At 41.3% G+C, this 26,033-nt stretch overlaps 1 long non-coding RNA gene across 1 annotated transcript in view; it reads left to right on the forward strand.

Annotated features, from left to right (window-relative positions):
- The window catches only part of LOC110404302, a 162,838-nt gene that overhangs the window by 131,218 nt on the left and 5,587 nt on the right, over positions 1 to 26,033 (forward strand). The window lies entirely within an intron of this gene.

Here is a 26,033-nt window from a genome sequence, read left to right on the forward strand (position 1 = left end):
AGGGAAACTGTTTTACAATTTTTCTAAATTGAATTTAGTCTTAATTTTAAAGTGTTAGGGGTTGTATGTCTTCAAAGGTTGCTTTTGGATAATTTATTATGTATCAAGTAATCAAAACCGCTCTTGAACCAGGATGCACAACGTGTCTAAAGGCAGCGGTGGATTTAGCCATGCTGACACGCCTTCTTTTACTCAAAAGTGTTGGGGAGGGAAAGGCATGCATGATAGATTGCCAATACTGCAGCATATTTATTTATTCCTAAGTAATTTCTAGAAAGGACTGTCTTCTACTCTTTGTATCCGTTCTTCTAGTCTTTAGTGGTCCCCAAATACCCAGAGACCTTTGGTAGTTGCAGTAAGTCCAGTGGAGATAGCTAGTTCCCTCTCAAGTCTTGAAAACCAAGTCTACAATAAAACTGTGTTCATGCCAGCTCCCAGAGTAGAATAAGTCTTACTCATATCCTAGCACCAAGCTGTTTGAAACGCACGTACATGTTCAGGTGTATTTGAATTGTAGTTTTTTCTTTGGATTCATTAAAAACAATAAAAAAAATCCACCAACCTCAAATCTAAGTCTTGTATGAAAGCTCCATGCCATTTTTTATGAAATGCTTACCAGCTAACTTGCCTAGTGCCTGACCCTCACTGGGTATAAAGTACCATGATGCCTCTGTAGTTGTAGTTGAACTGTGACAGTTTGCACAAGTTGAATAGCTGCCTAAAAGGACCAAGAGAATGGTCCTTGATAACCATCCCTAATCTCAAGGAAATGATAATACAAAAATATATTCCCATTTAGTTTGCTTACAAGCTGAGGACAGTCTCATTGTGACAGTGCTGCAAAAAAATATTTCTGCACCCTGCTGCTGGGGAGGAGTGAGTGCCTGGTAAGAGCAGAATAACAAAAGGCAACACAGCATCCAGCATTAGCACCATATTGGCACTTATTTGGCAAAATGCAAAGGCTGGAAGAGGCACTCGTAAGATCTCTTCCCCCTTAGGCTCCATCTTTTCCCACACAAAACTGGCTTTAGTTGTTTGAATTCCCCTGCGGAAGGGATGAAGCCATGGCATCATTGCTTCTTTCAGTTCTTGACTTGCGGAAAGAGATCGGGGGACGGATATTTGTACCACAGCAAAACACTGAGCAGCTCATTGTAAGAACTGCTGAGCCGGAAAAAGAAGCTGGAGAAGGATGAAATGAATACTGAAAACGCAGAAATAAGCAAATGGAGCATAATGCAAGCAGAATTAGAGTACTTGGAGACTGTCCTAAGATATTCCTGGCCAAGTTTGTCCCTTGAAGCAAATAAAACAACCCCAGGGAGCAGTTTGGCCTACCATGCATACATTTGGACTCTGAAGAGAAGCAGAGTAGCCCAATTGCATGTATTGAGAAAAACTGTAACAGCTTTTCCATCCTATTTTCTACTCTGAGAGATGCTGAATATAACATATGAATCACACACAATCCTTGTTAACATCAACTTACTGCATTTTTACTAGTTTCACACCGTACCAAGTATTTAAAACTTTTCAGCATGAGAAAAGGTTGGACTCTGAATGAAGGTAGGTGAGCACGTCCCTTAAAGCTGGCAAAGAAAGTGGGTCTATAACACTTTCTCAACTTCAGTTATATTTTTGCTAGTGAAACCCTTGACTTTGTTAGCAGGAATTGGACTGGCAACTCTCAGGCAGCGCAGTGTGTTCCTCTGGGTACGGCTGCACAGCCATGCAGGGCTGTACTTCATACACACTCAACTGGCCAGTGGTAAATCGGGGGAGTAAGCATGGCCTCATGCAGCTCAGCACGGGGCAAACTACTTGTCTGGCTTCACAGCTTGGTTTTGCTGTTTTATGCCAGCCGAGGTGTGGGGGTACAGCCTTTGTCTTTGCCAAAGGATGCTGAAGAAATTTTATGCTAAGAGGAAAAAAGGTCAGGCTCTCATATTCATCCTGTTCTGGAGAACCTGAAAAGGTAGTCCTCTGAGTGGGAAGAGTGGTTTACACTGGTTAAAGAGAAGGATGCAGGCTTTTCTGTTTCACTCTCTGGGTAAATGATCTGTTGCTCCTGATTTTTCACTGGGAATGGCTAACTGATGAACTACTGTAATATTGTTTTTTCTAAAAAAAAACCTTGCTGGACTGCTTGTAGCCTCCTGTCAGTTTACTACACTGGAAGTTCAGTTTGTGGCACCCGTGGTAAATGACCAGAATTGATGATTGCCAAGTGCTGCCAGATTTTACTTACAGTGAGATTTTATTTGAAGTTCAGGCTGTTGTCTGATCAGATTTTTTATGTATTCATCTATTTGTAAATACGATGTAAGAGTAAGTGAATGTGTGCCATGTAGAGCAGACTGATAGACAACTGAGTGGCATGGCCACTGAATAAAGTCTGGTGGTTTTGTTTTATTTTTTATTTGTTTTTAATTCTGATTTTACCAGCATATTTTACTACTTTAGTTGCTGCAGTAGCAATGTGCTTTCTGTTTTCAGAAAGGAGCAGAATTTAGAATATACCTGGACTTGTACAGCATTTCTGTGGCCATTCATTTTGAGTGGGGATTTGAAAGCAGCCTGGAGAGGGCAGAAAATCTGTAAACCCACGTTAGCATGGTTCCATCCCCTGATTTGCATCCACTTGGACCACAGAGACCTGCATGTGGGTGGGAATCTCTTGTAGCCAGGGAGCCTGCAGGAGATCTGTGCCACCAAGTCACCAATTTCTGCCCTGGACAGCAGTGCCCAGTGCAGCTGGTCCCACTGGCTGTAGATCACCTAAGGGTGGGGAGTTCCCCACAAATGAAAAGAGGTTATACCCAAAGTGATGTCAGCACTGTCAGGAAATAGCCAGAGAGGTGTTCCCAAAATGTATTAAAAAAATCTCTTGACGTGAACTACAGTTCCTAACAAAAATCCAGATGTTGGGCATCTCACAAAACGGTTGGCTCCCCCACCTCAGATATATGATGAAACAAATCCAATTTTAACCACAATGTGTGATATCAACATTGAGTCCAGTAGGAAGGTTTTCTTATATATACATCATATATTTCAGTAGCAAGTCATTCTGGATCAGTAGCTCTCCTCATTAAAAGCCTTCCTAGATGATAGATGCAGGACTGACAATTTTCTTTATAAAACATAGCACTACTTTCCCTCGAGGGAACCTGATTAGAAACTGTAACAGTAGTGGATTTGAGGGAAACCTGTCCTACACCATACCCCATTTCGCTTGGTTAATTAAACACAGGGCCTTATTTTTGGTCCATGCCAGCTCACCAAGTTTGTTGTCACTTCTGGGTTTGCTGGGAAGTGGGAGTGTGCATCCATGGGGCAGGAGAGATGCATCCCAAACTGTGGCTGCTCTCCGCAGCTTTTTCCAAGTGACCAGATCATTCTTAGCAGAGGCGGTTCAGGCCGTGTGTGTACAGGTTATCCCTTTGTAAGAGAGAAACTGCAAATAATGTGAAGCACCACTCCTAATGGCAAATGACAATCATGGTGCTTATGCAGCAACGTAAATTTCATAATCAGCTGTAGTCTGCAGCTGAAAGAATACAAGTATGTAAAGTGTTTTAAAATTATTACTGTTTGGGGATCGTAAGACAAAGATTAGTTGTCTAAATCTGTCTCATAAACAAATTAACACAGTGCCGCTTTCTGTTCAAAATATGATTCTTGTCGGAAGGATTAAACATGTTAAATCCAGCTAGAATATGCTGTGATCATGTTTTTTAGCAAAGCTGCAATAATCAGACATTTACAACTAATAAATCAGTACTCTAATTCCTCTGCAATAAGGCTTTGAAATATAATCTGTCATTTCAGATTTATAGAACATGACTTTTCATAATTATAATTCTCAAATGCACATTACTAGTTATAATTAAATTCACTTTCAAAAAATCTGGAGCATTTTTGTGGATTATCTGTTCATATTATGTTCTAATGGTAAAATTAATGTATAATCTGTTGAATAAATTTGGTTAGTTCTTGGATAGAAAAATATGCTCCACTATTGATCAAGTCCTGGAAACTTAGATAAGAAGAACAAAAATATGTACTGTATATCTTAAGAGAGCTCTAACAAAGCCAGATCAAACTCAATCATAGGCAAAAAGGAGAACTTTCCTTCATAAAAGAAAAAATGAAAGGATTTCAACTAATTTAAAAGAAATTAAAAAGTATTAAATTATAGCTCGATTAGAAAAGATGTTAAATATTGGCTCTGGTTGGGATGTAACAATGGATTAAATTATAGGCTCATTCAACTGAAGAATTAATCCGGTTCTGTGGGAACGAGTATATTTATTTGTGGATGTTGGTTCAATAAAAGCTAAAGTGTATCACTTATTCAGCTTAATGTTTCTCATTAATAAGACACCTAAGAACCTGATGTACTCCTTGCCATTATTATCAGACCTGCGCTATTATTTCACTAAAGCAGAAGCTCAGGCTTTACAATTTTAGCTTTAAAGCCAGTGGGTCAGCTCCTCGCCGCTCACCTGTAAGAGCAGGAAGGATGTTCACCAAGTGGCTGTCCCTCCCAGTATCCTCCTTCTGCAGACTTTAAGTTATACAACTCATTTGAATAAGTGTGATCTAGCTATTGGGCTGTGGGCTTGATTCCCTGTGGTTTTTGGTATATGTAGGTATCGAATTGTATCAGTACGTATGAAGCTGTGCAGATCATCTTTCCCTTGCGAAGCTTGTGGGATGGCCCAAAGCCAATGGGAAACTACAGTCTTGGCTATGAAGCCTTTACAGTGACAGCAGGTTGTTCACGTGCAGAAACTGCTGTTGGGCTGGGCAGGGCCACAGCTTTACTTAACTACCTCCCCTTGGTAGATTTTAAGCCATTCAGCTAATGTTCTTTAACTTTCTGTTCCCCTATGCAAGTAGCAACATTTTGCTTCCGTGTAAAATTATGTCCTTCAGTCTGATTTTGCCTCCCCAACTGAAGGTAGTAAAAGAGAAAATGGGCAAGAGACAGTTGAACTGTGCCAAATCAAACTGGAAACTGGAGATCTATGAGAAATGATTAAAAAATTCAATGTGTTACCAGTTGAAAAGGATGTAAAAGGTTTTTTTTTTCCTTGAAAATAAGCCTGAAATCTTAGGTGTGCTTTGGTGCAAAGGCAGCTGGATTGGAACAGGGTTAGAAACTGCTCCTGTTAGGTCTGGATGCTTTCTCGGAGGGGGTTGTGCTTAAGAGAGTGAGAAGATGGAAAGCATTGATCCAGGAAGGATCAGGAGAGGAAGAGAGAAGGGTGCTCCTGTGACCCATTACATGAAGATGCCAAGCTCAAAGTTGAGCTATGATGCTGAACGATTTCCCTACCCACAGCAAAGATCAGTAGTTTTCTTATTTTGGCACGAGAGTAGAGACAGGCATCTGCTGAAGGACAGTCCTTGCCCTAAAGAATTTATAATCCCCACAGAGAAAAGCTGGAAGGTGAGACGTGAGACTGTGGCCCAGGGAAGTAAAGGGACCTGTGCGAAGTGTCATGGTAAATTAGCTGTTATCCTGGATTTATAACTGCCCATCCTCGTGTACTGAACTGTCCAGCCCCTCCACATGCTACTTTCTTCAAAGTCTGGGAGAGAATAGACAGCAGCCAAATGCAGTAAATAAATAATTCAGGGGCTATTTGTAATGATCGATGGAGCATCCCAAATTAATGCATGCTGGTCTGCAAGCAAAACTGTGGATGAAAACCAAGGTCATTTAGGGACAGCTTGTTCTTGTGTTCACTGTGCAGTCTTGAGTTTGTATCCTAATGACATACATTAATAAACCTCTCGTTGTGCAGTGTAAGTAAAATCAAAATCAGTTACGTGGTTAGCCAATAACCCTGTAGTGATAAGGAACAGGATAAGCAGTAGAAAGTGCTGGGGTATTTATTCGTAGTCAATCAAGTTTTGAAAAAGTATTTTTCACCAAAAAATGGATGGAAAAACTTGAGCCAGTCCACCTGAGGCTGCGTTTCTTGGGAGAGCTTCTAGCTGGGGTGTATTCACATCCCACATGATGAAAGTGTTAATTAGTCCTCTGAAAGAATGGATATTTATCTATGTTAATCTGTCCTTGCAATTAGGAAGCTGAAAGTGTCATTAGAAGATACAGTTGCCGTTACTAAAAACAGGCATTACCATGATGGCATTACAACAGCTGAAAGGCAACTATTAAGATCTACAGTTTGGACCGTCCCTGTCATCCTGCCCAGTCACCTGATGGCAGAAACAGAATATGGCACCTTCCCATCTTTGATGTGGTGCAGCCATGCCAGCTGGGGGGATGGCAGCTTAGCCTTCAGCCAGAAAATTGTTCTATTTTTGTGCCTTCTGCTTTCAAGATGCAGGAAAATGTAGAGTGATGAATGAGCAATGAGCCATGCCCTCTGCTTTGTTTTTGAATGTGAATTATTATACGGATGATAAGATTGTTCTTAATTTTTATAGCTAAAGATATGGCAAAGGAATATGGTCCCTGGACAATGGGTTTAATTAAAATAAGGCTTTATTTCTGGAGTATACCACATAAAGTAAATTTGAGAGCCGGTTCACGTAGATCCCACAGCATTCTGTAGAAGCACTAACAGCTGTGGGTGCTGCTGCTCAGGAGGTTTCTAAGGGGAGTCCTGAACTCCTGGAGCAGTTGTTCCCATCAGAAGAGATGGGATTGAGGAGGAAGCGATGTGCACAAGACAGCTGCAGAATCAGGTGTCTTAAAAACAAAACAAAAAAAACACCACCACCACCAAAAACAACCATGAAGGTGTGAATAATTGGGAATTCATGTGTATCAGCGGGGCTTGTGAAGGATGCAGCTATATATTTTCTCAGTTTATCTGTGCTTGCTTGCTCCAGTCCACGCAAGCACGGGATGATTGATAGGTGAATCAGCGCTCGGCTCTCGCCTCACAAATATACAGTGAGCTTTGAATTGTTACGTGTGTATGGAAATTATAGAGATGGGATCATATCCATCCTTATTTATGTCTCGTCTGTGATAGTGCCGTATCGCTTTACTTCCTTTTTGATCACATTCTTCTTCTCTTTTTCTCTGAACGTATAATGTATCACATCATAGTGCTAAATTTGTTATAAGGCTTGTGTGGTTTTGGTTTTTTCTTCCTTCCAAATTCTCAAAACCTGCCTTGGCTTCTTGAAAAGACATTGAGATCTTTCTCATACGAGAAATGTGTTGGAAATACTGTGTTAATAGCTTGCTTTGTGCTGCTTAATCTGGCTTTACCAAAAAAAAGAATATCACTGAAGAACAGCATTTTTCAGAAAGTACAGAACAAATAACTCACGCGCATCCCAGGAGCCGGGCAATTGATGCACATTAGCAATGCCTCAGGATGGAGGAGATAGCTGTATCTGTTGAAGCAGTCTTTTTTCCTCAGCAACAACAGAAATGTATTTTTCCTCTTGTAAGCGTTCGTGCTTCAGAAAATGGATTGCAGATGTGCCTTCCCCACCCACCAACCAAAATGCATTTGACAGTGTCTCAAATATATGTAAATATTTTAAAATTTGCCAATCTCCCTGAAGATGCATGCTAACACAATAGAATATAAATACAAATACTTAATTCCAGAGACTCACCCTTCCAAAACTTGACAGCCTGCTAAGGTATACCTTGCTAAGGGTATAGGATACTGTGACAAGGCACGTCAGCAGTTTTACAGCTATACTGGAAACCGGCCTGTGTGCAGGTTCATGTGGCTGAGGTGACTGAAAGACTTTGGCTCCCTGGGCATGAATGTGTATGGGTGCCAGCTGAGACGGCCGCTCCGCATAGAGTGCAAGCTTTCCTGCAGGCTGGGGTGAAGCAGAGAGTTTTACAGTATCTCTTTCACTTGCACAAATAAGGTAATCATCACTGCTAGGACTCACTGCAGTTGCTTAGGGACTTTCTTATCTGGTTCTGGTTTGTTTTCTTCTCTTTTCCTTTTGTAATTTGCCTTAAAAAAAACCAATAACACAGGAGATCTACTTAACAGTGAAGGGCTCTCGGTAAAGCACAGTAAATGAAGTAAAGTCCCCACATTCACTGTGCTTTGAGCAATTGCCAGTCATTTGATTTCATTCCAGCTTCAGAGGATGCCTACAAATTGCAGTAATATTCACAAGATCTTCAGCATCTTGCAGCATTCTGTTCCTGAGATCAGGTGCTTCTGTGTCTCTACAACTAGTGCTTCTACACCAGTTCCTGTTTCTTTCCTGTCCCCATCATAGCTTCATCTTGCATTACTGTTTTGGGCTTTTTAAGATACTTTGTCTTTCAGTTATGTGATAAAAACTCTTTGAAAGCCTGAGGCTGAGACTCTCAAACCAATTTAAAAAAAAACAAAAAACACAACAAAAACCTTGAAAACTCTTTTGCTAAGTTTTCTGATGAAGCTAAGACCTTTACTTCTCTACAATAGATCATAGTGTGTAACAGAATTTTTTTTAAGTCCAAAAACATGTGTCACAGTTGCCCTCATGACTATTTACGTGTTGCAGTTAGACTTTGTACCAAACTTGAGTCCCACTGATTTCAGTAGGACTTTGAGGCTCCAGCCTTCATGTATCAGAGACCAGGATGCGAATCATCCTTTGGGGCATCATAAAGGTTCCACCAAAGAATGAATATACTTATCTTCCTGAAACAGGTCTGGAAGAAAAAGAAATATTTCTGTTTTTAATCTGGAATTCACATATATTTTTCCTGAGCATTGCATACTCTTCTGGGGAAATTGTCAATTATTTATTTGAGTACTGGAGAAAAATCAAGGGCAAATCAAGGCAATTCGTACCTTCTGAAGCACTCTAAAATGTTAAAAATTCCACCCTGGCAAAATGCTCGCAAACTTTTTTCTTCCTCTGAACTTCACAATGTTTTCCTTATTTTTGCTGGGATATGTATGCATCTGTTTTCTTAAGAAGTTGAAGTGTTTGACTTACAGATGTTGCCTTTCAAATCAAAGCCTACTAAAAATCTGATATGGCCGGGGAACATGTGACATATTTTCCAGTTAGTGGGTGAGAACTTTTTCTGCAGCTGTACTGTGTGTCTTGGCAAGCATTTGTGCAAGTATCCCTTCCTCAGACTTATCAGCACGAAGTCCCTAAAATCTGCTGTTGGAATTCAGTGAAGGAAATTGTTACTGCACTTGGGAAGGAAGAGCACAGGAGAAGAGTCTAGTTTCCTAGTGGTTATTTTTGTTTCCCAGTCGGCAATGTGCCGACTGGAAAGCTCTGGCTGTTGACAGTGTTTCATGCAGCAAACAGCTGCTGCTGGGTGTTTGTTGTGGAGGTCTTTCAAGACAGGATAAGCATCAGTGGGATGTTAGCGGCAGGTTCTTGTGGCTGGGCTCTCTGTTTGTTTTGTCATATGGCAAGATGGCATTCACGATTGTGAGATTTCAGAACAGGTCTCTGGTCACTTATCTACTGTTGAGTGTTAATTCAGATATAAATGGGATATAAATTAGCACATAAGCCATTCCTGAATAATGTTATGACATACTAGCTATAATGCTTTCAACTGCAGGGTATTAAAAGATGCAAGAACAAATTTGCACTGTTTTTAGTTTGGTTGTTTGTTAATAAAAATTATATAACAGCAATTTTATCTTTGCTGATCCACTTCTCAGTAAGCCAAAAAGTCAAATTTAAATATAGATGTGTATGTGCTAGCTGCAAGCAAATTATTTTTTATTAACTACAACATTAGAAGCCAATCATATAAATCTGTTACTGTAGACTAGTCTCCAAAAGTCTAATTCAGTTGAAAATTTGTAATTGTTTTGGTATGCTTCTCCTATAGTAATAATAAAATTCTTGGCATTAACAAGGAACAAGAAGTTGGCTGGTTTGTAGAAAAACAAGGAGATTCCTCCTTTTTGCATTTGTTCAGTTTTAATTCCCCCCTTGTCTTCTAAAAGCTCAGCAGGTCCCAGAAAAATGCTTCCTATTGAATACGTTTGTATTTTGTTATTAATCAAACAAGACTGTGACCAGCTTCACAAGTTGCCAACTCTCCTCTGCAAAGCAGCCACCAGTAAGGCCTTCAAACTGCCATTCCCAGGAGCTTATACTCAGGAGGGATTTTCTGACGTCTGTCACTTATTTGTATATTTAGAGTCTTGCATTTCCTCATCTCTAATGCAAGTGCACATCACAGCATCCAGCACTTCATTTCCAGAGCAGCTCCCACGCTAGGAAGGAACATCTGCAACCTGCTCGGTGCCTTAGAGTGAGCTACATTCCCCTTGCCTTCCTGCCAAGTTGTTGCCTCTGGGCTTCACTGGACAATACTTGGCATTGCTGCGTGGGTACAGATAGCAGAAAATAACTAAAACCTTGCATGTGACAGTGACACAAGAAGGTAGAATTTCCATTTGGCTGAAGACGTTGTTAATCAAGGAAGAGGAGCTAAAGCTGTTAGAAAGATTTCCTCTGCCATTATACTTACAACAGCCATTACATTTTTCCCTTTACACTGGTAGAGCCAAGTGGGTAAGCAAGCTATATTGAGCCGAATCCAATGTTTAAATCCAGTATTTGAAAGCTAAATGATCTGTTGGACACTTAATATATTTTTCAAGTTTTCCACCTCTTTTACACTTTTCAGGAGTAACCTAGTCAAGTCATGATGTGGGACCTTGTACAAGTGTTTATCACTCATCATGTGATTTATTTTTAAGCTCAAATTGGGTTCAGAATTTGACTGATGTCATTGGACATACTAGAACATCTCCCTCTGCCCACCAAACAGTCACAGCTACATCACATAAAAGAGATGTCCATGGTAATGTCAAATGAGACCATTAGGACTGCAGAATATATATGCACCAAGAAATGTATGTGGTGCATATGAGCTGGATGGGAAAGAGACAGTAGAGCATCTCTGCTATTAAAAGCCCGAATTGTTTATTATTTCAGCTTAAAAATAAAATAAAAATCCTGGTGGAACTGAGAAACATAATATGGATTGCCCCTACCAAATGGAATACAATATATGGAGCTAAATACCTTCTCCTTGCATACAACCCACCAGCAGGTAAGAACATTCAGCACGCTGCACAAAGTGCTTGCTCAGCACCATACAAGGCAGGGCCTCATAATTACTTAAATTTCCTAATTCTGTTCACAAGATAAGTCCTTTCCAATCACTTTTTTTTTTTAAACCATTATATGGAATTAGTTTTATGTGAGCAAGTCCTAAAGTATTAAAAGAACACCACAGCAATGCATAGAATGTGTTGCCTGCCTCCTCCCCCTGTGTTCCTTCAAATAACTAGAGGTCATAACCCCCAAAATCTGGCTGTTGGCTGTTAGCTAGTAGAAACCAGCTGAAACCCTGGTAAGACAAATCTTCGCAGCTGTATCATATGTCTGCTGTTGTCAATATATCTGCAAAACCTGCCAACTGCTTGTCACTTAACATAAAGTGGATTTAGAGGGGGATGAAGTAGAAAGAGAAACAGATCGTGATGCAGTCTGAAGGCATGTTTATCTGGTAAACATTTTTGTCTTATTTCTGGTTTTCTCTTTTTTTTTTTCTTTTTCCTTTCTTTGCCTCTTCAGCCTACTAAAAAGATAGGAATGTGATGTATATAGAAACTAAGCAGAGATTTCAAAACCAGCAGCATGTTTTATTTTCTGTATTATCCTGATATGGGGAAGGTAAGTGCTGCTCCTGCCTAAAGAGCTAGTAGCAAGTCAATAGCATTTTATTCAGCCTTTAAGTACCACAAGATCATAGAACAGGCTGTGATCCCTCCGTTTATTTTTAGGGCAGATTATATACCCAAACAGAAGCAGCCTTGGCATGCTCACCCTGCACGGGAAAGCCATCCTGCACCCCAGTCCTTGCTGGTGGCTTGCGTTCCCAGTGTCGTGGGTTTTTTGGCAGAGGTCTTGGTCTGTGTTAGCACTAGAAGAACTCCATTCCAAAGATGCACTTTCTTTCCAAATGGGATTGCAGACTTTAGAGAAATATTTAAGCATGTTGGGGAAGTGGGGAAAATGAACTTTGAAAATACTTCTGGTGAAAGAGGTAGGGAGAATGGAAGAGAGGGAAAGAAAAAAAGCTTTTTTGCATTGACATTCTTTCAGTATGGAATATCATCCTTCCAATGATGAAAAAAGTAAGGGTGGAATCTTCTCCTTCCAAGAACTGAATTTTGTTTCAAGTTTTGAAAAAATATCATTGCATTTACTGCCTTGGTTTTTAAAAGGGAAGAATTTTTTCTAATGAAATCTTAAATTCATTGAAAGGAAAAAAAAGTAGTCACCCCTTGGCCACCTGCAGATCTTTTTTTTTTAATTTATGGTGGTTTGATACCCAATGGGAACTTGTGAGACAAATTGCTGCACAGGTCAGTGTATGCCAAGCCCAGGGAAAGCCACCCATGTCATGTAACACTAAAAGCCAGGCAACTCGCTGCCTGCTGGAGGTATCTGGTCACAGAGAAGGGTTGCAAAAGATCTTGCTCCTTTTTTTTTTTAAATATAAAGAAATGAAATTAAATCTGGGAGTGAGAATCCCCTGCGAGCTGTTTTCTGGCCACGGATAAGGACCTACTTTTTCAGTCCTGACTTAACCTGCCAGCGACTCCTGCGGGGAATTGTGCTGGAGAGAAAGGATACAATTCATGCTCAGATCTGTAGACTTCATGGCAGCTAATTATTAAAAATGGCTTACTTGTGTTTATTTTTAATTGCTCCAAACCTTGGTAGTGTAATGAAGCCGTTAAGAAATAACTCTCTGAAAGAGTTAACAAAAAAAAAATCAGATAAGGTCCCCAATGCACTTTTGCATTTTATTGACATTTTAATTAAGACTGTAGTATACTTCAGGGATCTCTGCACTTAAATAGAAACCATTTTAATATGCTACACTGGCAAAGAGTAATGGATGAATACAGACCCATATTCCCATATGTTTTATGGTACTTAGTGATTCTTTTGTACAATGTATTATGATGTTAAGACATTTTATGAGTTTCTATTGGCTAAGCTGAGCCATATCAAATTATAATTTTGCTCAGTGGATTTTACTGTAAGCAGATTAAATAGGGCACGTTTGGTATTTATTGTACAGTTAGATCTGCCTGTTTTTGTTTTTCCTATTATAGTCTTCATTTACTTTTCCCCTTAAAGTGAATATAACAAGCATTATATGAAGAAATCACTTGGCTCCATTTACAGTGGGCTGGGGTGGTTGTTTGCTGTTGTTTTTTTTTTTTTTTAATAAAAGTTGTTGGAGCTGAGAGGATGTTGTTCCCATGATAATATTGATCTGAATGGATTCTTTTCCATTTAACTGCACCACTGATATAGCTGTGGATATTTTTCTTTTTAAATAGACACGTTGGCATCTAGTATTAATATCTGGGGACTCCAGCAAGCCAAGAGAGAGGAGATTATTTGTCCCATTTTGGACCCAGGAACCGCACTGTGTGCAAAAGGGCTGACAAATGTAGTTTAATGATGCTTTCTAACTCTGATGTTTTGAAGACTTGGAGTAACACGAAGTTGTAAACCCACTCATGAGCAACACGAGAAAGCGTGAATAGCAGTCCAGGGCTAAATGGAGGCAGCTCTAATGTGTTTGAGGTGGGAAAGCACTAGGGTGAGATGCCCTGGTGTCTAGGACCTGCCCCGCTCACTGCAGTCGTGGGAGGCAGTTTGTGGGAGCACCAAAGCATGCTGTGAAGTCAAGCTGATCGTTGGTACCCACGTTATTACTATTATTATTATTGTTGTAATTATTATTATTATAGAATTCTTCTCACATTCAAGTCTGCTTCCGTATAGCAGATCAAGTCAAAACCAGATGTTGACAGAGTTGAAGTCTTATTCTTATGAGAATAAGAAGTAAAAGCAGTCATCCTCCATAACATGATAGCAATCTCCAAACAACAAAGCAAGATGAGCACTTCTGTGAAGCTAGAGTTCTGACACCCATATCCGGGGGCATGCTGAATCACCTGGGCATGAAAGGGCCATCTTGAGCTGATTCTCACCTCAGTATTGGCCATGCTTGTTGCCTCAGTGGCCAGGAAGGACACTGGCATGGAACTGTGAAGCTGTTCCCCTTAGACCTCGGTCTTGCAAAACAGGAATATAGCTTGTCTTGTCCTTTTGCAGGTTTCTCTTCCTTTATTGGGACTAGGTTTGAAATGTTCTGTACTCCTACAGCCACATTGTATGGGCAAGGGCTTCAGGTAAAGATCAAACCTTTTAGGCACCAGGCAGATCCCAGCAGCAGCTTCAAACCCTTTGATCTTGCCTTGTCCCTAATGAAACAGCTGGAATCTGAGGTCATGTCACTCCCACGTTAAAATTTACCACTTACTATATTTATGTTACTCTCCGTTCCCATCCTAATGCAATATGAACCTTCAAAAAAACTGATAAACTGATGAGTTAAAATGAGAACTGAATCTTTAGGTCCGTTGGTCTGCAGGCCAGTGATGGATGAAATGATTCCTTTCCAGTTGAGATTTTCAATGTGCTTCAGCACAGTTCTCCCAGAAAGGGGTAAGAATACTTCACTGGCACAGGGCTAAGGACAGCCTCTGGATTCAGTAACCAATTCCATTCATGTTGCAAATTTGGCTTTATGTCCATCTTTGAGCAGAAACGTTTCTGCCATGGTACATGAGAACATCTGTCGTTGCCTGTCCTCATTACCAAACCATCCATAGAAACATCTTGCAGAAGACCAATGAGAAGTAAAACCCTCATGTTAACTCAAGCCTTTACCATTGAGGCTCACTGACATAGTTCCCCATTGCCAGATTAGGAGGCTCCCAGCACCTTTGAGGGTGGCTTTGTAAAGCTGGTGCCAGCTGGGTATTTGGTGGAAAAACTTACTCTGCAGCTCCGGTGTTTGTTATGGTTCATCTTGGAGGAATTCTTTGGATTTTTATTATAAAATCTTGATTTCCCTCCATTCAAAAGAAGCAAGACACCAAAAACCATCTCTAAATTTTGGTTTCCTCTGTCTCTGGTACACTGATATGCATATTTGGGCATTATCTTACACACTGGTACATTTGAAGAAATCAGTGCTACAAATGTGCTTCCTCATCAGTCTTTGTCTACATAAATGTTTGGGTAGCATTCAGCTCTCCTCTTCCCCATCATCCTCATTCATTCCTTCTTCTCCTGGTTCCCGTTGATGCCCCTCCTTCCCCGATAAGCAGCTGGCAGCAGAGCAGCGCAGTGCTGGCCGCGGGGTGCAGGCGTTCCCCTGCAAGCAGAGCCAGCCCCGTATGCACCGCCTGCCCCGGGCCGAGGATGCCGACTTTATCTCCGCATCCACATCTCCTGGCTCCCAGCGCCATGCCAGACGTGTGCTTTTTTTTATGGGCCTAAGGAATTCCTCGGTATTAAACTTAGGGAGAAACAGGGAGAGAATGTGGCGAGAATACGTTGCTTTGTCTGTTTTAGCATGTGCTACCAATAATTCCTTATGCTGTCTCACAGGGGAGGAACACTGCCATGGTAACTTTTAACACAAGCATGAAATCAGCAAGCTCCACTCCGATATCTCATGTAATTAAATAGCTAATAATGTACAATTGTAATTTATACTAATGCTTTTGATATTTCGTCTTTATCTCGGCGCCCTTACCTCTTGGCAAAGCATCGTATCAGTGTGGACACGGTGCTGAGGGTGGGGTGAGACAAGAAAGGGAACGGGACTACCTCATTAGAGATGGGAGGCTGGTGCATGAACCGTGTCTGCGGCAATCAAACAGCTAATTGTTATGATTTCGCCGATAGTGTCTTAGCTGTAATATCCTGCTCGGTGTCAGTTTTTCAACCCTTAATGTAGCACATTTGCATATCGAGCCATCGCAGTGACTATCCTATCAGCTGTACTCGAGTCTATGAATCAAAAATGCATTGTTCCCTCTGCCCTTCAGCATATCGGATCAAAAAGCAAAGCTAAGAGATAATTTTTATTTCAATTATTTTTTTTGACTTGGAGAAGTAATCGCATAGACAGTTTCCTTAAAGATAAACCCTTGCTCATGCATGCGTTAAGATTCAGCTTGCAAGGCACTTCATGTGGCTGGAGCCCAGATAAAAGAATTGGATTTCTGAAAAAATGAAAAAAAGAGAAGCCGATGTTTAAAGTGTCCTGTGGAAGAAAGGAGGCATTTGGCCTTAGGCATGTGCATCCACAAGAGACGGCTTCAACTCTTATAAAGTGGGGAGTTTTGTGTGAGCACAGATGCATTTTGTTTTCCTATGAGGAAAAGATGATTAAATTATCAGAAACAAAGATAAAATAACAGGGCTTCCTGGATATTCTTCTTTTGCCTCCCTTGTGTCTCGCTTATTCCTACTGCTTAGCAAAGGTGCTGACTCTCTCTCTAAGCTTTAGTTTAAATGTCCAACACGGCTTATTAATGAAAGTAATAGGCTTTTGTTTATTACGTGTAATAATGGTGAATATGACTATTTAATATAAATCTGACATTTAAATTCTACTTAGTTCTGAGATACGGTTGATATAAACGAATAACTCTTTACCCTAGAGTAAAAACTCCCTCAGTCTGCATTTTAAAGCATTGAAGTTTTCAAAGTAATCAGTTTTTTTCAGAGGAACCAAATTGTGAAGACATCTGTTATGTTATTAATTTCACATAAATCTTAAGCTCCTCAAGGCCTGAAATGAGGCTTCATTCAAGCCGAATTAATGAAACATGATTGTAAGTCCCTCGCATGGAAATGCTGTCATACAGTATTGAGTTGCTTATAATCACTGAGTAATCTTGCAGGCTGCCAAGGGAGAGCTACTTTAAATCCCTCCATAAAACAATATCTGAAAATATCAGAACACTAACTATATCCTGGAAGATTAATAGCAGATGAAAATTTCTATGAAATGAATCATTCTTTCTCAGTAAAGAATACAAACATTTCCAGTAACTGCAGATTGTATAATACAAAGCACAAACTACAATCCAGATGCGAGTTGCGTTTAAGGTCCGAGATTCATTCTAAATACAAAGTTGCTTAAGTATGCAAGAATTCTATATAATAGATAAAATGTTTGAAATTATATAGGTTTCTAATTCAATATGGGCCAAATCCTGGAGGACTTAGTCAAAACTCCCTCTGACCTTTTTCGCCTGAGGAAGGACTGAGGGATTTGGCTATATGTGTGAATGTTGCACTGAGCAAATGGTAACTAATAACAGTGAGCAAGCAGCAGCGTACTCATTTTGAATTCTTTCTTTGAACGGTATTTGGGTTTTGGTCTTTTAATGGAGCAAATGAAACTTGCTATTCCTTTAAAAAAATTAATGCTATAGTACCGCACAACTTATTTTTAGTGTTGAAAGAGGAACTTTGGAGAGGCTGAACTGCCTTAATCAAACTTCAAAATACTACACTGGTCTCCAGCTGAATTGGGAAATAAAAATCTGCATATGATATTTATTACACAAATCTTCTGAGTCCTGTTAGCTTTGATAGATTTTTTTTCTCGTAAAAAAATAATAATCAAAGATAATTAAATACAAAGGCAATCCTTTTAATGTAGTGGCATATTATGCAAACTTAATTATAAGGACAGCGTATAGCTAGGGTATGGGATACTTGATAATTACTCCTCAATTAGAAGCCTTGGTGACAGTGCGATGTTATATAATGCGGCTGTAGGTGCAGCCATTGCCACCTGCCTTACTGGCGGCTCCTGAGCGCCCCTCATTCCCTCCTGGCTTTTCATCTTGAAGGTTTTATGCTTGTGCCCCTCAACATCTCTGTTCCCTCAGATTTTTAAGATATGTTTTTGTCTCAAAGGCTGAGCATGTTCACTGCTTAATTAATGATAAATAACAGTGGTATACGTGCTCCTGGTCAGCAACTGTTGGTATTGAAAATTCTTTGATGTTTTCCACAAGGGAAGTGTGCACAGTTCTAGGAGCTATAGCTGCATAAGACTTTCTGATATATATCTGGTGGAATGAACGAGGTTTGTGTTGCAATTGTGATCGTATTCCATCATTTAGATGTTTTAGGTCTATAACATAATATAATCGTGCTCATGTCCAGTATGAATTTTTAAATGTCGTTATAGCATCATTAGTGCTTCTGTATCGATACAGTATAGCATCCCAGCATTGCCAGGTGGGCAGAAAGTAAAGCAAACATTCGGAATTCATCTTGGTGGTAATTTTTAGACAAAATTTTGTGTAATTCACAGGATAAAGATGCACTAATCCCTGGCTGCCCTACTTGAAATTTTGACAACCTCAGTATGGGAGAAAAAAAAGAAAAGACAGCTAGGTCTACATTTTACCCATTAGTCAGATTCAATATTACTTCAAAGATGTTCTAAATCTGCATTTGAGTACCATATGTTGACACTGCGTTTTGGACACTGGAGATTACTTGAAGTGCTGCAACCATCACTTGTACTCTTCTTCTGTAATCCGTGTTCTCCAGGGCATTACTGAATTTAGAAAGAAGCAAGCAGAGCAGCTTTTTAAATTTCTTGTTGTTGTTGTTTCTGTTCTGCGGACGTTTTACTGTCCATTTGGGGTGGTGCCTTCTTGTCCACCTCTGTGAATTCATGACAAAAAAAATGGAGACCTTATCTAGAGAGTGCCACACTTTGAAGTGCGAGATGCAAATCCAAACGTTGCATCACACTGTCAGACACAGAAATTAGTAGCATCCTGCACATCCTTTGAAGTTCAAGGCTGTGCTTCCACAGAGTGTATTTTTGTATAGAAATCAGATGGAAGCTATTCAGACTCAGATAGCAATAATGATTTACTTGCAGTAAATCTTACCGTTTTTGGCCACGCTTACGGTATGATTTACTAAATAGTTTTTGGTCAGATGTTCCTTATTAAGATATTACTCCCTCCCCCCAACTATTTTTTAATTAAAGGCTAGAGATCTAATGTGCTTATTTTCTCTACACATATGTAAAAAATCAAATAACTATTGTAGACCAGATTATTTGCTTCTCACATCTTTTAAAATACTGTGATTTGCAAACTTTGATAGAAGATGGAACTACTTCACTACAACAGCTGTTTAATCACAGTGGAAAATATTTTAAAATGACAACTTCAGTGGTGGTCTGCTGTGAGCAACAAACAGCGTGATAGGCTGGAAGTAGAAGCAGCACATTTGTAACAGCAAAATGCTCAGAAGCACTGAAGCCTAATGTTTTAGCATCTTTTTTTGAATACACCCTCCCGTCCATGGCCATGCAACCAGCATGCTGTGACTGTAGCTCCTTGCCTGTCCCTGTGCCTCAGTCTCTGCTGGCTCTGTGCAGAGCTGGCTGCATCTTGGGGTGTGTTGCACGGTGCATAGCACAAGGGGAAGGTCCAGCTTCTTACGTCTTGTAACAAAAATTCTCAAAGCCCAGTCCAAGGCTTGATTCAATTGGCTTTGGGTCAGATCCAGCAGACCAGATTTTCTTTGGATAAGTTTGAAGGTCTCTGACACCCACAGCTGAGGCCGGATTTTTATAGATGCTCAGCCCTTAACAGTCCATGGTGCTGCTCAGATGTTACTTGCAAAGCCCAGTCTGTAATAGGCAGAGAGAGAATAGCTTCCAGAGACCAATCACAGCACCTGGCTTTAGCATCTAGTTTTTGTTCTGCCTCTTGAGCATCCTTCCTCTCTTGGGAAGAGAACAACCTTGGGTGAAACTCTCCTCAGAGGAGATTCCCTTTGCTCCTAGTTTCAGCTTTTTGAGGGTAGGAAGCTGGTGGACCCCATTCATTGTGTAATAGGAGAGAATATGATTTTTAAGATTGTGTGGTCTAGGTTAAAGTAGTATTTGCATTTCCATATCCATGTATCATGACTTAGAGACATCTCTCCCTACTTAGGTTCTCCTATGGCCTTCTAGCACCATAGATCAAAACAGACTTATCTTTTTTACAATTAATTAACAGACCTTTAATTCTCTTTTTCCATCCTTCTAGATTGTCTCTCTTCAAAACTGCTAGAAATGAATTGCTGCTGCTACTATAGGATTGGGTTCTTGGGTTTATCCGTGGTCCCCCATGGGAACAGTAGGACTCTGTGAAGTACAACTATAGGCTGAGCAATAGGGTGTTTGCTTTGTCCTGGTGGACACTTTTCTTCCACGAGTGATTATATCCTTTGGAGAGAAAGGGACTTTTCAAAATAGCTGCAGAACAGTAATGCATGCATGTATGTGGATGGGAAGTATTTGTATTGGCATACTTTGCATCCAAACCCTGAAAGGTGGAGGAAAGAATTAAAGAAAATGAGACTGCTTTGAAAAGAACAAGCCATGAAGTAGATACTTATTTTTCTCTGCTGGAAAAAAATAGAAGCAAGATGGGAAAAATGAGATTATTTCACATGGTTCTTGTTGTTATGCAGATTGCTGTTTTATATCCATACGGTCAGCACATCTGGCTCCCTTGTGGGTTTGCTCTTTGAGTTGGGAGGAAGAATGTGCTGTGAGATTAAGGGCAAAATAAGGCGGAAGGACAGAAGTGGAGAAATAGCTGTGGAGTGAAGACTAGCTGCAGTGAGGAGGATTTCCCTCGGAAGCCTGCAAATCTGTCTTCTCTTCTCCCTTTAAGCTCTTCCATCTTGCAAGGGCTCGCGTCTGCACGTTCCTACCTCCTCTTGCACTATGTGCTTCCTAATCACTGCAATCAAGCAACTAACACACCCTTACTTTGGGTTGCAGACAAAGGCAGAACCTGAGAGCTGATGTAGATCACAGAGCCAGCCCTCACTCGTGGTTTCACGCTATGCAGGGCCTGCGTGCACTCTGGCGGCTCTGGGAAGTTTGCTGGGAGCACGAGGCCATGACAGACAGGTGCTGCTGGAGCACATGGAAAGGGGAACTAGAAGCAGATGACTAGGGAAGTCTTGCTGCACCACATATTCATTTAATCCCAGGCTCTGATGAAACTTTGAGACTCTACACATTTATCATCAATCTGTTGAACTTTCAGGAAAGAAGATGTGCATTAAAGCACCTGCACATTTTGCACAAGCGTGCACAAGGGGAAAGCCCAAAAGCCAAGGCCCTTTGAGTCAGATCGCTTCCTCACTGAAATGCTTCTTCTAATTTATTCTTTATCCTGTAACATGCAGAAAAACTCAAGAATCCGGAGTGTTTCCTGCTGTGAGGAAGCAGAGGGCCTGACTTCAGTGTCAGAAATCAGTATTGAGGCACATTAGATTCCTCTGCATTTGCAGGAGTGAGCTGAGCATTGTGGTCTGCAGAACATCTATGCGGGGGCTGTTTTCATACGTGATGCGCTGCATCACAGTTTGAGAAGAGTTCCTCCTCGGCGCAGCTTTCTGGCTCAGGCTTCTTTTGGTGAAAAATTTTCCCGTGCAGTCCCAATGAGCTGCTCCTAGCTGTATCAGAGAGGCTGAAATGGCTGATGCTTTTTAGCAGTGTTATCCTTCCAGCTCCCCACGCACCGCATGGCTGAGACAATGCACCAGGAAGGTCATGTGTAAGTTCAGTCCTTCTAAGATGTTAACACCACTGTCACCCTCTCCACAACCAGCTCTCAAGTGAAGAAAACTACTATTTAATGCTATTTTAAGTTGGATTTTTGTTGGTTTCCTTTCCAATTCCTTCCCACTTCAAAGCTGAATGATATATGAGCTTTACTGAATACTTTTAGACACGGGAGCACAGGGCTGTCTTTTAAATGCTTACAGTGGATAAAGACAAAGAAGTCCTATGATCTGTGACAGCCGTATAACCAGCATCTGAGAGCTGATCCATGCAGCATGCCTGTGGTCAGATAGCCAGCTCTCCTTGCGCTTCCCCGCAGCAATCCTGCCCCATGCTCCACGTGCTGCATGCCTTGGATGCTCTCCTGCAAGGCATAGACCTGGGAGGAGCTCTGTGGTTTGGGCCTGGATGTTTAAATCTTGTCATTATGCTTGTTCCTCTCCTTACTGAACAGGAGAGAACTGCACTCTTGCAAGCCAGTCTCTTCTGGAGTGTAGTTTGGCACACAGCTTTTTGTTTCGCTGTGTGGTTTCAAGGTGAACCTGTTAATTCAGTATGACCCTTTTAAGAAGTCCAAACATTACATGTACAAGAGGGAAACAAAGCACTTAGTGGTATGAATCATGTGCTAAGATGGAGCAGAGGTGGTATTTGTGTTGCCCTGAACAGTTCAATTGCAGTGCACAGTCTGTCATAGGGGAGGTTTGGACTCGCTATAACTAATTGCCTTTTTGATGTGATTTTTTTTATTATTATTATTTTGTGGCTGGTCTGGGAGCCTTGTGACTCAGTCCACATGACCTGATTGTTTTAGAGCTATCGTGTTGGTTTAATCTAACACGGTGCTGCTGCATGGATTGCTTTCCCTTTCTAACAGGTTTACGACTCCGGTCCTGAAGTTTTGCCATCACAGCTCCTGCTCCTCCGTGCCCTTGGTCTGAGGCATCTGCTGACAAAAGTGCTGGTGCAGGATGTAAGATCCTGCTCTCCTGGGTTGCACTGTCTGTCCTCCAAGGATTGTTTTCTTTTATTTAATCTTTATAGGCTGAAATTGTACTCGTGTGATGTACATCATTGGAGTGCTAGGTAGCTTCAGTTTGGGATATGATTTTGGCTTGGGATTATACAGTGTTGCTTAGAGAATTTTCTTTTTGCCCTGTCTGACAAAAAAGTCAGTTTTCTTCTTCACTAGCCTAGCACACAAAGGACAGCCTTGCCTTCCTGATGGTTTGCTTCATATTTGGTGGGTGTAACCAATGCCTAGTGCATCCTGCTCTGATGAATTTTCTGCTGTGCTCTTGAATCCAGCCCGAAGCTGGAACATTCAGCAGGAGGGGCAGGAGTCATGGAAATGTCTGCATGTGTTCTGCTCACAGATTTCAGCTGAATCCTGCTGAGTACCTGACACTGGTATCTGTGTTGGATGGGGAGTTCCTCAAGTGGCTAAAAATCTTGAGGTTTTAGCACTGCACATTTCAAGGCCTTTTCTCCTGTTGTTATCCTGTATTGAATTCTTGCTAGAGGAAATTACTAAAAATGTAATTGCTAGGAAGTTGTTGAATTGTTATTTCAAGAACTCTTGGCATCCTGAATTTTTAAATACAGGTTATGCCTAGGAATATCTTGGAGGCTGTGGTGGGCTGGTTGGTGTCCTGGCACCATGAGCACTCAGCGCCAACTCCTGAGATAAAATAAACAAATCCTGGATTTATTTGTCTTAGGGTGGAGCACATACGGAAGGAGAAATAATCTCAGGAAAAAATAGGTAAACCTGAAATGCCATCCGTGTTCTGCAGAGCCAGTTGTGTTGGTGGTGTGCTTTGATGGAACATGTAAGTGCTGCTCAGGTGGAAGTGGTGGTCCTACAATGGGCTGGGGGCTCATTTTCTGCTCATCTGCGACTCTTATACTTGTGCATTGTTTGATGGGGTTTATGCGGCTCACTCCATTAGAAAATGTTTGTGCTGTTTATATGTAAAACAATTTGGTAAGAGCTCCTCTGCTTAGGACACTTCCCTTTGCTTCCCACAACTTTGCTACATTTTAGCACTTAAAGACAATTTTAGACAGTGTAAGAAGAGCAGTCCCATATTTTTGAAGAGTCCATATATTGTCACAGTGAGACAGGAAGAGAAACTTTTATAATTCATAAGTAGTGAAAGCTTTCTTCTGGGATAAATATTCCAACCCGTTAGGTATACTTTGTATGTAACATTTACATCTTGCTGAGTGATTAGTTTAAACAGCTATTTTTATCCTGCATTTCAGCCCACAACTCTCTAATGTTAATTAGTATTAGGAAGGAAGTATGTTTTCTTCACATGCCATAGCAAATGTGCTTTATATAATGATTACAGAACTTGTTTGATCTTTTGTTTTTACTGAACACAGTCTGAAGCACTGACGGCAAACTGTTTGGTTTTAGTTTGCTTGTGCCCTGGGCTGTTTTCCACTGTGTGAAATTGCTTAACTTTTTTTTTTTTTTAGGTGTATTTTCACAATCGTTGAAACTGTTGGAGTGAGATTGAATTTCACTGTAAAGTTTAGGTTGCTGTCTTTCAGCGAACACTCAGATAACTCCTGCCTCTCCCCATTTTATCCATGTTTGAGGGTTAAAACTGATGACGCCAGAAGCTTGGTGGGAGGTTCAGAGGTTGGTTAGTCCCAAGCTGCTCAGATGTTGTGTAGGACGCTAAGAGTGCACTGGGGGTAGGAATGCAAAAGTGCACACAGCTCTACTGAGGATTCCCTCGCAAATAGTTAGAAGCCAGTTATGTACGTCATCACCAAACTGGGCAACCAGGAGGGCTTCTACTGTTATTCTCACTCCATGTTTGTGATGGTAAATAATAACGGAGAGAGTCTTAGCTGATACGGTATGCTCCCAGAAATAAAGTCGTAACTACGGAACTCTTAAAAGTCATTTTCTGGCACTACTACAGGAGGAGCAGAGCTGCTGACTCAAAGCCCCTAGCTCTGAGGAGGAGAAAAGTAAGAACCTGAACACAAATTCTTAATTTCCTTCCTGCGGTACCTGAAACTTACAATCTAACATGATGAATGCGGGCTCCTATACCTTTTTTTAAAGACAATCTTCCTAAAATTTCTGAGGACTGCAAAAAAACCCCATAGACCTCTACCACCAAAATCATCACGCTAGCGCTATATCATCAAAATCAACTTGAGACTTCTCTCAATTCGAGTAGATGAGGTGTGTTACTGCAGTTGCTCCTTTGTTGTGAACCTGTTCATACTTCAAAGGTGTTGACAATGCTAGTTTTGTTTTTCTTAGAGCCAAGGAAAGTGGCATATATGCTGTAAACAGCTACACTTGCGGATCAAAGGCCTGAGCCAGCAGGCAGGCTGTGCTAGGCAGGATGGGATGGGGGGGTCAGGGGCCATCTGTGAAATCCTGGGAACCAAGCTTCGACTGCACTGCAGCTCTACTCTGCACTGATGGACAGAGCTGACCTGCAAAATGTGTGCATGTGTTTTGCACCATCAGTGCCTACAGATGAAAGTTCCTGCTGCTCCCTGAAGTAATCAAAGTCCCACTGGTGTCCAGAATTTCTGCTTGAGGCACACCGAGGCTTAATGACCATAGGGCAGCCTCATTGTCTGTAGGGAAGTCTGGTTCTGCGCTTGTTACATGCTCAGATTCCCAAAGGAAAAGTTACGGTCGTGAAATAATTATTTATGACAGAGAGGACAGAAAGCAAGTGGAGCTCTGCAACAAGAAGGGAAAGAGGCAGGGAGGTCCATCAGGAGCATATGTCCTCCTACCCCTGCCCTGCCACGTGCCTGATCCCAGTGGGTGCTGTTTCTGGGGCCAGGTTTGTCCTTTCAGAAGGATTAGGGATCTCAGCTGCCTTGGCCCATTTGTTTCTGGCTGGTGCTCAGTGTTATATTTGCCATCCTAGCAGAGGCAGCCACCTGAACATGGCTGGCCTGTGAGCTCACACAGCCAGTGCTCCACAGGGAGAGCTTCGCCACCGTGCCACATCCCTCAGTCCAGCTTTTAGTAAAAGGGAGCCTGAGAGAGCCTGGGGGAGAGACAAAAGCAAACAGTGCACCTCGGCACAATGGGAGCTTTGGGAGCAGGCGAGTGGCACCTGCAGAAAGCGCTCCTCCAAAGGCTGCTGTAGCTGCTGAGCTCCAAGTCATCAATAATGCAGAATGAATTCTTGCTGCCTTCAGAGCGGAGAAAATAACACCAGGCTGGGATCCGTGAGCAGCAGGGGACACAGCACCCTTGAGATTTCTGCTCTGGAAGTCCTGAAGGGGGAAGCTTTGGAGAATTGAGTTTCTCTCTCCTGTACGCCTGATTTCTTCGCCTGCCCACTAGAAAATTGAGAAGTCAATTGGTCTTTTATTGTTAGGGATGAAATGGCCTTTTTTTTTCCCCCAATTAATTTTTTATTGAATTTCAAGAAAGGTAGATTTACAACAGCCACTGCAAAGGAGAAGAGAGAGAAATAAGTATCAGCTATTGGGGCGGTGGGGCTGGGTAAGC

Source organism: Numida meleagris, chromosome 10 (genome assembly GCF_002078875.1).
Source record: "Numida meleagris isolate 19003 breed g44 Domestic line chromosome 10, NumMel1.0, whole genome shotgun sequence".
Taxonomy (NCBI): domain Eukaryota; kingdom Metazoa; phylum Chordata; class Aves; order Galliformes; family Numididae; genus Numida; species Numida meleagris.